This window comes from Galeopterus variegatus, unplaced genomic scaffold (genome assembly GCF_000696425.1).
Source record: "Galeopterus variegatus unplaced genomic scaffold, G_variegatus-3.0.2 Scaffold746, whole genome shotgun sequence".
Classification (NCBI taxonomy): Eukaryota; Metazoa; Chordata; class Mammalia; order Dermoptera; family Cynocephalidae; genus Galeopterus; species Galeopterus variegatus.
In genome coordinates, this window is record NW_007726857.1 from 365,822 (window position 1) to 379,939 (window position 14,118).

A 14,118-nucleotide genomic window follows, 5' to 3' on the forward strand; every position below is an offset into this window, starting at 1 on the left:
TTCTATTCCATCCTAGTAACATTTTATTCCTTCTTATAAAATATTTGGATAGAAAAAGAGATAAGAAGATATGGCGATAGCAATCTTTTAAGTTCTAAATGTTATCCATTTTCAAGGCTGTTGCTTTTTTTTTTTCAGACCGGTAAGGGAACCACAACCCTTGGCACGGTGTTGTCTGCACCATGCTCAGCCAGTGAGCACACTGGCCATCCCTATATTGGATCCAAACCCGCAGCCTCGGCGCTACCAGTGCTGCACTCACCTGAGTGATCCACTGGGCCAGCCCAGGGCTGTTGCTTTGCCTCCCACAGATTTGTCACCCCTTTTCTCCTGGGTGATGGAGCCGCCAAAAATTACTCATGACAGAGCTGCTAAAAATTACTGAAAGCCCATCTCTTCTGAGCAGTGAGAAGCCCAGAACAAGGGTTAATCTCGTGGAACCCTCAAGAGTGAGGCATTCCTTCCATTTGGGAAATTAACCACGAATTGGGGTTCTCTTCCCACATTTATTGTCCAGACCAGGAGGTTACAAGAAGAGAACATAGGTGGTATTTTTCTAAGTACAGTTTAACAATAGAAGCTGGTAACATCCAGTAAGAAAAACAAGGTGACATTCTATAAGGTAATTTTTAAGAAGTTATGTTGATCCACCAACAAAAGCTTGATCTTAGCACACCTTCTTTTCTTACAGCAATTTCCCAGTATCTTTACATATCAATCAGTAACCTGTCTGTCTTTGAGCCAGCAACCTTATTGTGTTACAATTTTTTATCTTACAACAGAGACTGTATAGCCTGGGGAAAATTTCCTGTCCTTTGTGAGGTCAATATTTGAAAGTGCTATGCTTTGGAAAACCAGGCCCTGTGAAGTACATTTGTTTTATGCATACTTCACACAAGGCCATTTATTCTTTACAGCCTGAGAATATTATAGAAAATACAAGTGCTAAGGGAATATGTAATAAGGGAATTCATTTAGGGTATAGTCATGGATGATTTATTTGAGAAGTCAAAGAAAATTCCAAGGTCCCTGACTCTGTATGTCTAGGAAGGCAAAGAAGACAGTGTGTTTGTATCATGATTTTATCTCAAAAAGAATTAATTTCATTGTGTCTAGTTTTAAAAACAAAAACACAAATAACACTCTATATACTAGAAAATATGCTTTCTAGTAGCTGGATGGTTTAATTTTCATTATTGATTTTACACACTGAATCAAGTGGGCTAATTTAAATTCAACTTTTCCCTTCTAACATTTTTTTAGATTAGCCAGGTATTTTAAGTTATACTCCTAATAGAGTAAACATTAACATAATTTGTATTACTACATAAAGATTTTTTTAAGTTGTAATGCCATGCATAAAATTCCAAAACCTTCATAATATGTTGCTCAAGACTAGACTGAGCATTCCCAGAAATCAGTTGGAATACTAGCATCTAGGGAAAGGCATTCATTCTTTTAAGCTCTTCCACCCATTCCAGGTAATATGTATTTAACTGCTGCAGGATCTGGAAGTAACCTAATTGTCTGAAGAAGGTCAACTATTTCCCTCAACATGTGTTTTTCTGTCAGGAATGGATAGACACTGTCATTTTTGTTCTTAGTGATATTGAGTAACATGATTAAATCCTTACATCAATTGAAATAATTCATGCGGTTGATTGAAATCTGGGTTTCTATCATGACCAGCATATTTATTTACTTGTTTATGGACATGCACTCCTTATTCTTAAATATTGGATTATGACCTAGAATATACACATGTGCTGCAGGAAATAATTGAACCTCCTAAATTTAAAGGTACTATTCCTCATTGGAGAACTTACCCAATTAAATAAATATTGGTTTAGCAACTATGAGCGTTATGGTATTGCACAATTAAGAAAATATTCATCAGGGCCGACCCCGTGGCTCACTTGGGAGAGTGCGGCGCTGGGAGCGCAGTGGCTCTCCTGCCGCGGGTTCAGATCCTATATAGGGATGGCCAGTGTGCTCACTGGCTGAGCGCAGTGTGGACGACACCAAGCCAAGGGTTATGATCCACTTACTGATCACACAAAGAAAAAAAAAAAAGAAAATGTTCATCAAACATGTTTTTCATTTTAATGAAGTTAAAATGAAGTTGAGAAGAGAGGATATAAATGACTACAAAATTTTCAAAAAATAAAACAGTAGTTTTGGAAGATTTTTTATATACCACCTGAAAGAATTTTGCAAAACTGTGGGAGGTATCTGAGGTATAGCTTTAATATTTTTAAGTAAACATTTAAACATTTGCATTATTAATCTTTAAGAATATGTTTTTAGAAAATTGAAAACTTTGCTGTTCACTCTTTTAAGTTGATTCAGTGGGACTTAAGTATAATATGTATTTGATATTCATTATTATTCATTTTAAAATATACCTGAACAAGTTATTTTTAACAGGCAAGTATCCTACTTGAATATTGTACTTAATGCCAAACACATTCGGCTTGAATTTATGCTTCTTTTTGACTTCTTTCACAGAACTTTCTCTTAAAAAATAATATGCTTCTATGCTTGCAAGTAATTGCTTGGTAACCCTGTCGGGCTTCTCTAGTGTGAATTCAACAATATATATTTTCCATGAAACAATAAGCCTTTTAGTGTTTTTAAAAAAGTCTTCTCTGTATTATTATAGATACTAGCAGTATCTAATTGATCAAAACTACATAAAGTGTATGTATTTTGATAAGTAATTATTAATCATAAAGTATAAGGTTTTATTGGTAATAAATTTTTCAGTGATATAGATGGAGGTGGTATTTATAGTATCCAGATAAAAGAAATTGTCACTTTGCTTTCCACATTTTTATATAGTATATCATAGTAAGATTCTGGAGAGCTGGAAGGAATGTCTTTCTTTCATAAAATGGAAAAAACTTTGATTTTGAAAGGGACTGTAGAGGATAATTTTGATCCTAAAGTGACTTTTGAGGCAAATTCATTTTGAAAATGAGTATATGATAAATTTTAAAATCTGGAAATTATCTTAAAATTATCTGGGGTTTCATACCCTTAAGAGAACATTTCTACATTCTCAGAATCTGCATACCCGAGTTTAAAGACAACACTGTCTTGCAATGCTTAAGTTATTATCAAAACTAACAGTCGAACTAATAAAACAGGACAGTACTTAACTGATTCACAAAAGTGTTTAGATTGCAGGGATATTTTAGAATTGCAGTAGTGGTCAGTGAAGTTATTATTGAGCAGTTTTGCTAATTCTGATCATTTTTGTATGATTTGGGTAACTGTTCTAAGGTCACCAATTGTTATGATCACATATAGTGGAAGGAAGATGAGTGTATTTGAGAAACAGTAAACCAGTTAGCACAAACTGGAACATCTTGGTTTGCTTTGAGTAGTAGATTCAGTACTTCTTACATATATTTGGTCTGCTATTATGTTTAAAACATTTCTATTGATCACTGATTAATAGAAAAACATGGTTCATGTGATGTAGTGGGAAGATTGAAGGGGTAGAATGGTACAAGTTGTTTTTGGTAGATAAATATTGAACTATTACAGTGTTCTCAGGTTAAGATGTTATATTAGTTATCTACTAATATATGAAAAAATACTTCAATAACTAGCACACTAAACATTATCTCATATATTCTGTGGGTTATGAATCTTGATGTTACTTTGCTGGGTGTCTCTGGCTCATTGTCCCTCATGAGGTTACAGTCTTTCTGTTGGACAAGGCTGCAGTGTCATCTGAAGGCACAACTGGTGGAGAATCCACTATGACATGGCAGCTAGCTTCCCCCAGAGCAAAGCAAACAAAACAGAATGTGCCTAAGATGCAAGCCACAGTCTTTTCATGATCTTATCTTAGAGGTAACATCCCATCACTTCTGCCATGTCGTTTGTTAGAAGCCTGTCAATAAATCCTGCACAATCTCAAGGGGGATGCATTGCACAAGGCTGTGGAAACCTGCAGACAGGAATCAGTGAGGTCCATCTTAAAGTGCCTACCACAGATGTTAAGGCCTGAGATATAGATTTTTGAAGAAGTAAAAAGAAAGATCTATTTCAAAGAAAGTCTTCATAGACTTTGGATAGATAGCCCTGTCTTTTAACTATGACTGTGTGACTAACTCAGGATGTGACCTTGAGATAACTGACTGTTTTTTTTTATTGAAACATAATTATTTGTACATATCTGTGGGGTGCAACATTGAATATGATTACCTCTGAGCAGAATGTGATGTGCAAATCAGGATATTTAATATATTCAACATTAAAAAAAGTAATCATTTTTTGTGGCCCTTTTCCAGTTTCTTGCTAACATTCCTCCCCCTTTCCCACCTCTGGTAACCTCAGTTCCGTTCTCTCCTTTTAAGAGGTCAACATATTATTGTGATTGTTGTATCTTTCCTTCTTTCTTTCTTTCATTTTTTTAGCTCCCCCTTATGGGTGAGAACATATGACAGTTCTTTTTCTGTCCTTGGCTTATTTCACTTAACATAATTTTCTCTACGTTCATCCATGTTGATGCAAGTGGCAGAATTTCACGCTTTTATTTTATGGCAGAGTAGTATTCCATTGTTTACGTATATATCCTGCACTGTGCCTGGAGTGAAGGTCTAGAAAAAATGGTGAAGGTCTAGAAAACTGATGAAAGCAGTTTTTTCTTCTATTATTGGAGGCAGCAGATACATGGTTAAGGAAACAGTCTAGATTGAGACTGCCTGGATAGAATCATGTTGTTAGTTTAGTAATGTGTGTTTGAACAACTTCCTTAAAGTTTTTGTAAACTCAGTGTTTTCATCTGCAAAATGGGTATAATTTCAATCTGTACAAGAAATAAATGAAGAGGAGAAAAACAAACCCATGACTTGTATAGTGTTTGTAACAATATGAAACACCCTAAAAGCTTAGTAAATATTTACCCTAATTGTTACCTGTTTTATCTAGGGGGAAAACAAAAGGTTTTGGCCATTTTTCTTCTTTAAATTAGCAAACTCCTAAATTAAATTAGTCTTATTTGTGTGGAACCTGGAATCTTAATGATTGGTGTGATTTATTACAATTTACTGAAGCAGACATTTGTTGACCATCTATTAGATGCCAAGTCTTGTGCTAGTTGATGATGACAAAAAGATGAATAAAACATGAACTTGTCCTTTTGGGCCTTATTGTACAGAAGGGGATATATACCTGTAAACAAATTAGAGTAATAAAGTATTGTGGACCTTGTGATAGAATTATCAATAGATATTTTGAAAGAATGTCAGGAAAACCTTTGCAGAAAAAAAAATCTATGAATATTACAGAAATAGGAATTATTTCGTGATGAAAAGAAAGGTGATTAGGGAATTCATGCTTGAGTCTCTACCTTTACAATAAAGCAAGCTGACAGAACATTCTAGAAGGGTATGTTTTGGTGTGCAATAAAGAATGTCAGACAATGTGAGCAAAATTCCTCTGAAATGTTCAGAATGTAGTCTTGGCATTTATGTGCAAATGTCTTCTTTATATGAATAACTTCTAAATAAGGAAAAGAAAAGAATGTGAAGATACTATTAACTTCTGTGAATTACAGTGAAAAAATCAATTTCAGTGTTTTCTGCAGCAGGCTTTGTTTTGTAAGGTTCTAAAAGTTAAGTATATTCAACAAACCTGTCTCATTGAATGTTATGATAAATACCACTTTTAGGACACTGAGATAATTGATTTTATTCACAGTATTTGTTGAGTGGCAATATTTTATAGAATATTATTAACTGTTAAGTTTATAGAACTGAAGTGATGTCATCCTTACCCTAAAGGGTTATTTATTTTTTTAAAGAACAACATGTTAAAATATTTCGTTGTCTAATAATAAGGAACAGTGAGAATACATAAAATAGCAGGAAAAAAAAAGCAAAATATGAGAGAGACCATCATTGTGTTATCCACAACGTCCCACAAACCCGAATGAATACGCTGACTTCATCAGCACCATAATAGGTTTGGCTAACAGGAAAAGCAAAATCTAAAAGCGTTTTATCTCTCAAAGCTTTAGCACTAACGGATTACCAGTTCTTAATATCTAAAGTATAAAAACATTTCAGTTGAGTACTATTATATTTCACCTATTTATCCAAATGTAGTGTATATCTCCTCCAAAGATAAATCACTTTTCCCCACAAGATGTTGAAGTTCCTGGTTAAATTAATATAAATTACTGTCCTATTCTCATTAAATCACTACTGCCCAATTGAATTGCACAAAGTTACATTTTTAATTAAAAATGATTAATCTCTTACCAAAGAATGTGTGCACCTCAGAACAGTCAATTAAACTATTTTAATCTAACAGTTTTAGAACATGGAGGGAAAATGTGAAATAAACGTCTTCCACTGTGCTCTAATTGATCTTTATGAGCAAAGTTTTCATATGCCAGGAAATGTTCTAATGCTTCTTTGTTCATCATTGATTTGCTCTTTGGTAGTAGTCACTGCATGTCACATGCCAGAGGGTCTTTAATTCTTTGTGTAAAACATAATGGCATTTGTTTGAATCATGAACTTTTAGGCATATTTTATCAGAACTGGAAGGGGATGAAATAAGTTGGAATAGCCTTAACAAAACTACTATGTTAGCTCAGGCAAGAGAGTAGGAAAATATTTCATTCTGGTTGGATTCAGAGCTCATTTCTGAAAGTCTGACAAAGATATATGATTTCTATGCTGTCAGTCCCACTTAGACCCCATGGTACTGTATCTTTCTTGAAGTACATAAGAAATAGATAATGCTAATGGCAAGATATTTTCTATAAAGTGTGCATTTTAAAGGTGGATTTGGGAAATGTTAGCAAATCCACTCTGATTTTTTGAAGCAATGATGAATTATGACTACCAAGTGTAGGTCTTGATTAATGTCCATAAAATATATCTTACATTTTCTTCATTTTGTTAAAATACCTGCCAAGATCTTATGTTAACTACCACGGCTATACAGATGCCTTAGTAGCCCTGGTAATATTTCAAGGATTTAAACCTCAATCAAGAATATTAAATCAGTGATAAATAGAACTTCTAAATTCTATTACCTCAGTAGATTTATAGACTATGTACATTTAGTATTGAAACCTGTAGACATTATCTTATTCATTGTGAAGCAAATCTGTAGATCATGTACTGATGGAAAAATAATGATAGGCTTTAATTTCAAAAAATCCTCGATCAAGCAAGCATTTTAGTTAGGAATGTAGATTTTACTCTAAAAAGATAAACCAGCTTCTCAGAAAATATGAGTAGATTGGGAGCATTACAGTCTGTCTTAGCTCAGGATACTTTTTTGGGCTGTGCTCAGTTTGAGTCATATGACTTCTCATATTTACCATTCTACTTATGAGTCAGATTCGCTGTTGTTCAATAGCCATAGTACTCAATCTTCTGGCTGACTCCTTTCCTCCTTTCTTTTTTTTTTTTGGCGGCTGGCCAGTATGGGGATCCAAACCTGTGATCTTGGTGTTACAAGGCTGTGCTTGATTCCTTTTTAAATTAAGTATTCTTTCTTTTCCTTCTTATCATAATCAATTACTCAATAAATATTCTTGTGCATTAATAGTCTACAAGGGCAATGATTCTTGTTAGAGCTCTTCTGTCCCATTTTCTCTTTTCTTTCTTTCCTTCCTTCCTTCCTTCCTTCCTTCCTTCCTTCCTTCCTTCCTTCCTACCTACCTTCCTACCTACCTACCTACCTACAAAGGACTTGAACTTGGTTCATGTAAAAACAATGAAGAAATGTACAGAAATAGAGAAAAAGATATTGCATCAAATCTTACTCTTTGTAGTTTAAAGATGCATCATACAGAAATATATCTGATACGTAATTTTTAAGAGGATGTCCATAATTGAAAATGTATCTTACGATGTGTTTTGGGGTTGGAATCAGTACATTGGCCATATTCTTATACTACTTTATCTTTACTATTTTAGAAAGCTTTATTTTGTCACAAAATATATATCTTTATACCACAGAATTCATGAAAAAAACGAGTCAATTTTTAATGTTTAATGTATTACATTTCTTCTCTTAAGAAAAGGCTTGGAGTAGATGATTTTAAGAGTTTTTGTTAGTTCTTACACACCATAATTATCCAAATATGGACTTTGGACTTTTTACATGTATTAAACTATTTTAGCCAATTTCTCCAGAAAATGTCTTAAGAGTCACATGTTTGTTTTATTTTTTTTCTCCTCTATAAATTTGCCTGGAGAATAGAACATAAAATAATAATTACATTCATTTGGAACAGACTCTTCCAGAGACAATAAAAGGTTGATGTATGTCAGAGTCATTTTTATGGGCCTCTAGGATAAACTCTATGCTGAGAAGATTAATGCTACATTTCTTTCTTAATAATTTTGGGTCTTCTGTCTAATTTTAGTATACACAAGCTCACACTGAGATAAGAGTATGTATAAAAGTGTCTCCAGGGATGTCAGGGGATTCTGGTAATAGTGTTAGTGAACCCTTGCTTTCTTGGCTGGACCACTGTGAATCAACAAAGCAAAAGAGAAAGAAAAAAAAAAAAGAAAAAACAGAGGGGTCAGGTCTGAGAATAGCTAATGGATGCTCTTGGTTTAATGATCTCTGAAATGTATTTCTTAATGCTTCTTAGAATTCAAAGAAACTTCTTCATTAGATTAACTGTTTTAATCACTGGCAACACTGATGTTCTACAGACTGCCAATCACATTTCTCTTTGGCCTCTGCTGTGCGTTTTCATACTTGAATCTCTAAAAATCTGGGGGATGTAATGTGGCATTACTTGACTCTTTTAATTTGAGTTGAAGAGGATCATTGCTATATGTGTTTCTTGGATCTAGATAATGAAGATGTTTTGCCAACTGATATTTAACAAGTTTGCCCTTAACTATTGATTTGTAATTATATACACCTTTCTGTCTAAAGTTTTTTTTGTTTTGTTTTGTTTTTTTCCTTTTTTTGTGACCGGTAACGGTATCGATCGCAAACCTTGGCTTGGTGTGGCCCGCACCGCGCTCAGCCAGTGAGCACACCATCCATCCCTATATAGGGTCCAAACCCGTGGCAGGAGCGCCACTGTGCTCCCAGCGCCGCACTCTCCCGAGTGAGCCACGGGGTTGGCCCCTCTCTAAAGTTTTTATGGGTGCATGTCTGTGTACGTGTGTGTTTTATTTATATTCATGTGAAAACTTAAAAAAACGGCAAATTTTATTTCAGGTAATGCTATGTTTCCATGGTGAAGAGAAAAAAATATACATATACCCTAAAAAACTGTTGAGTTTTTTTATTTCTATAGGAAATACTTACCCGATTTTTGTTGTTCTATTGGTAGGCATTTCAAGTTCTACTTAAGATGAACTTACTGGTGAACTGTCAAAAATTTTTTTTTCTCTATTTTACTTTTTTAGGTATTAGTTATTAGAAGATCAGCTGTAGGCAAAATTGTCAAGGAGATGCCTCTTTGACATCTTGATTTCCCATTTAAAAAAAATTTTTTTTGACACTAGGCTTCTACCCAGATTCAAATTTTCATTTAAAATTTACACATTTAAAAAAGGACCTTTTAAGGAGATGTTTAGACATACATAAACTTTGCACATACGTAATACACACACACACACACACACACACACACATCCCTGATGCAAAGATGGGTTCTCAAAAAAAAAAAAAACATATATATTGGTTATATTGCCTACCTACCTTCCTGTGGAGAACCTTGGTGAAAAATAGATTTGGGCCATAAGGCATTTCTTATATCTGTAAAAGTATACAATGTAGGTTCTCTGCCTACTGCTAGGAGTGATTCTTGAAAGGGAGTATTGTTTCAAAGCCTTTTAAAAAATCTTTTATATTATAAGTAGATACAAAAATTTAGGAAACTTGAGACAATTTAAATCAGAAACTATTTACTGAACCCTACACTTGAAAAAACACTATGCTGCATAATTCTTGAGGAGGTTAAGGAAGTTGAGGGGTAAAAATACAGTGTATATTTACCAGAAACATTTAGGTTAGTGGTGAAATAAACATAATAATATTTATACGATACTTTTAATATTTGTTATCTATATTAACATTGTTCCTAATCATACAGTCCTCCATTTTTTTTGTGAGCATGCTTGTTGTATTCCAGGAGTGCATTAATATTACTTTTATTTAGAAGTAGGAATTGCGTATCTTTACTGTGTGCAACTTGATGTTTTGATTCATGTATATGTTGTGAAGTGATTACCACAATTAAGCTAATTGACATACCCATCACCTCACAGAGTTACCATTTTCTTACCTTTTTTTTATTTTGAGAATACTTAAGATCTACCCTGTTAGCAAATTTCAAGTATATAATACACTGTTGTTAATTGTAATCAATATGCTGTACCTTAGATCTCCATGACTCATTTATCTTCTGTAACTAAAACTGTGTGCCCTTTGACCAATATCTCCCCATCTCCTGCCTCCTTGCTGTCCTGGCCAACTACCACTCTACTCTCTACTTCTATGAGCTTGACTAATTTAGGTTCCACATATAAGTGAAGCTGTTGAATATTTGAATATTTGTTTTACTCCGTCTAGCTTATTTCACTTAGCGTAATGGCCTCCAGGTTCATCCATGTTGTTCCAAATGGCAAGATTTTCTTCTTTTTTAAGTCTGAATAATATTCTGTTCCATACACACACACACACACACCACATTTTCTTTATCCATTCACTAATATTTTAAATACATAAAGAACTCATACAACTGAAAAACCAAGATAAAAAAAAAAGAAAAAAAGATTAAAAAATGAGCAAAAGACATGAATAGACATTTCTCAAAAGAAGACATACAAACAGACAACAGGTATATGAAAAGGTGTCCAACAATACCTGTCATCAGGGAAATGCAAATAAAATCCAGAATTCTTAATTTTAAATCACAGTGAATAACTATAAAATACATTGGCTTATTAATCAATACTGATTGATAATTACATCTTACATATCATTATAAAATTAAAACATACTTAACACACCTGTAGTAATATACTGGCCATGGTCATGAACACTCTTTGTTTCAGGCAACTAGGATTTGGAATTATATAATTGTCAATGACCTAATTAGTACAGTGACCTGATTAAAGCTCAATAATAGGATTTAATCAAATTAAAGGATTTCCTACATTTCTTCATTATGACTAAAATTACCTAGTGATCACAAAGTTTTATTCAAACAATGAACATATAATAGAACAAAAAGAAAAAGGCAAAGGAAAGAAAAGACAGGCAGGATAATGCTCTGCAAATAGTGTGTGATGATTAAGGGTACCAGTATGTGGGACTTAGTTTTTTCAGCCTCTTCATGTCTGACATGTGGGAGCTGGAAGAAGATGGACTTCAAAATCATTCAACTCTAAAAGGCTTACAAAAGTCACCACAAATGTGCGTGTCCTTCCTGCACACATTTGACATACAAAAACAAAAACAAAAAACACTAATAAGATGATGAAAATTCATTAAATAAAACTAATCCATGGAAACTTTACGTTAGAAAGGAATTGGGATTTTATATATTAATGAAGTTCCTTTGTCAAGACCATGTGGATGTTTCAGAAAAAGTATATTTATCTGTTTTATTTTAATGCCAAATGTAGTATACACATTTTTTAATAATGGCAAAAAATAAGACATATCAGAGAAAAAAAAAGAAGGAACTTTTCAAAACGCCTCTATTTTATTTAGTCAACTAAATAATCTCACTCTTTCACAGAAAAAAAAAAAAATTATCTCCCCTTTATTTTGAAATTTTTAGGGAAAAAAGTAAAAGATGTAAACTTTCTGATTAGACTATCATGCTTCATGTGTAGCATTTATTTATTTTTTTAATTATTGTTGTTGTCCGGCTACTGTGGTGGCCTGGAATCCTCACAGCGTCAATTGTCTAGCTCTTAATCCTGTTTGTGATGCCAATTGTAAAGCTACTGGACCACGCCAGTTGTGGTGCTCTTTTACCTGCTGGTAATCCTACACCAACTGGTCCGATTATCAAGCTAAGGCTGGGTCTGGAGCCCACAGATCTCTCAAGCCTGTTCACAGACTGGGTCACAAACCCTTCACATGCCAGGCTGGGTCCCCAGACTCTTTAAATGCCAGGCTGGGTCACCAGACTCCTTCATGCTGTTCCATGAGCTAGGTAACTGGCCAAAAGGTTCTTGGAAGCCATAGGATGGAGAAAGCATGGCTGTGCAGGCGGATGCCTGAGGCTGACGCCCACCCATCTGCTTCACTGAAACTCCTCTCTCTCTCTCTATCTCTCTCTGTCTCTCCCTCTACCTCTCTCTAAAGAACACAAGAATAGCAACAAAACTAAAAATATACATTACTGTGCATGTTCACTAACTCCACAAACACACACACAGTTTGCTTACAATGGATGTGCTAAAACCACACCCAAGAGGACCGAGGTGAGGGCCCTGACCAAACTATTCAATTGTTATGGTAAATATTTATAAAAGTGAGAATATGTTTTCTTCCTGAATGAAATTGTCTTGAGATATTTCAAGAAACACCTTATTTTAAAATATGACTGAAAAAATAAATGTCTAAAATGAAAGAAGAAAATAATCTTAGGGTTGTTTTCAAAACTATATCTTAAGTTATTGCAGACATACTAGACAAATCAAAACCAGAAAACAGAAAATAATTGATTCTAAAATGGATAAAAGAATGATTTCTAATTATTCTAACAACATTTTTAACTCTAATGAATTAACACAAATGTAGTTATTGAATTAAAAAATATTTGTTTCAACACTTTTCTTGGTAAGAAATTATCTACCTAGGCTCTTTATCTGCTATCAGTGTGAAATAAATTTTGAGAATATTTAAATAAAATGTTAGCTTAAAAGGATCCAGATATTGTATTTCTCATAATCTGCTATCTTGGTTATTTCTGATGGATTTTCCATCACAGTCAACCTGTGTTCCATTATTTTATTTCTAGCTGAAGCCAAAGTTTGAACAATGACACTATATATCTTTCTGTACAATTTGCCAATTTGGGTTACTTTGGAACCTAGATGCTCCTGAATTGTCCTTGTGAATCACCACTCTGCTGAGAAAAGTCTGAACAAAGAAATGATTTATTTACTGAAAAATCAATGTATTTTTTAAAGCTACATAACTCAAAGATACTTTTACCAAAGAGAAAAAAAAGGCCTTTTGCAGGGATCAAAATAGTGGTCTTTAAATAAATAGGAGCTATTAAACCATTTTAAGAGATATTTTAATTATTAAGAAAATAAAATTTTATGAAAAGACTTTCTTACAGTGTTTTATCTTAGTCTATAGCAAAATAATTTTGGACAGCCACGTTTATATTGCTATTTTTTGAATTTTATTTCTGCATTTTAGTTGTATGTTCTCTGTACTCTATAAAAAATGTGTTGCTATTTGGCCTAAATTGATTCAAATGTAACTTGGAGATATATACTAAGCTATATCTCATAACCTAATGGGAAAGAAAAAATAGTCACCTTATAGAATACTATCTGTCTCAAATTAGTGATATGAATTCATTGAAATTTCCAATTTTTTAATACTTTGAAAAGTATAGGTACCCAGAGTATGCAGTGCAAAGACCCTTAGGTGCGATATGTCTGAGGGTACTTCAAAAAGTTTGTGGAAAAATAGAATTCAAGGATATTACATATCTTTCCGTGAACTTTTTGAGTACCCTCATATGTCCACTTTGTGTTTAGCTCTTCTCACACTTTCATATTTAATGAGGCTGTTCTTTTTCAAGTGCTATTCTTCCCATTAACAAAAACCTTTTTTGGGTTTTGCCTGTTGTCTTAATTAAAAGCTACAATATTTGATTGATTTAATTATCTCTTTACATCAGAAAATTTGCAGTATTATTCATATAGACATCTTTAGTAGTCATTCTGTGTAATTTTTTAAATAAGTGCTTGATATTGTTTAATTTGAAGTGCCGTTTAATTTACTATTATATACCAAAGTAAACAGAAGGTATACATAGCAAATGAATAATGATGACATTGAATTATGAATTTATAGACATTTTCTTGTCATGTTAGGATATTAATGAAATCATAAAAACTTTTGAAT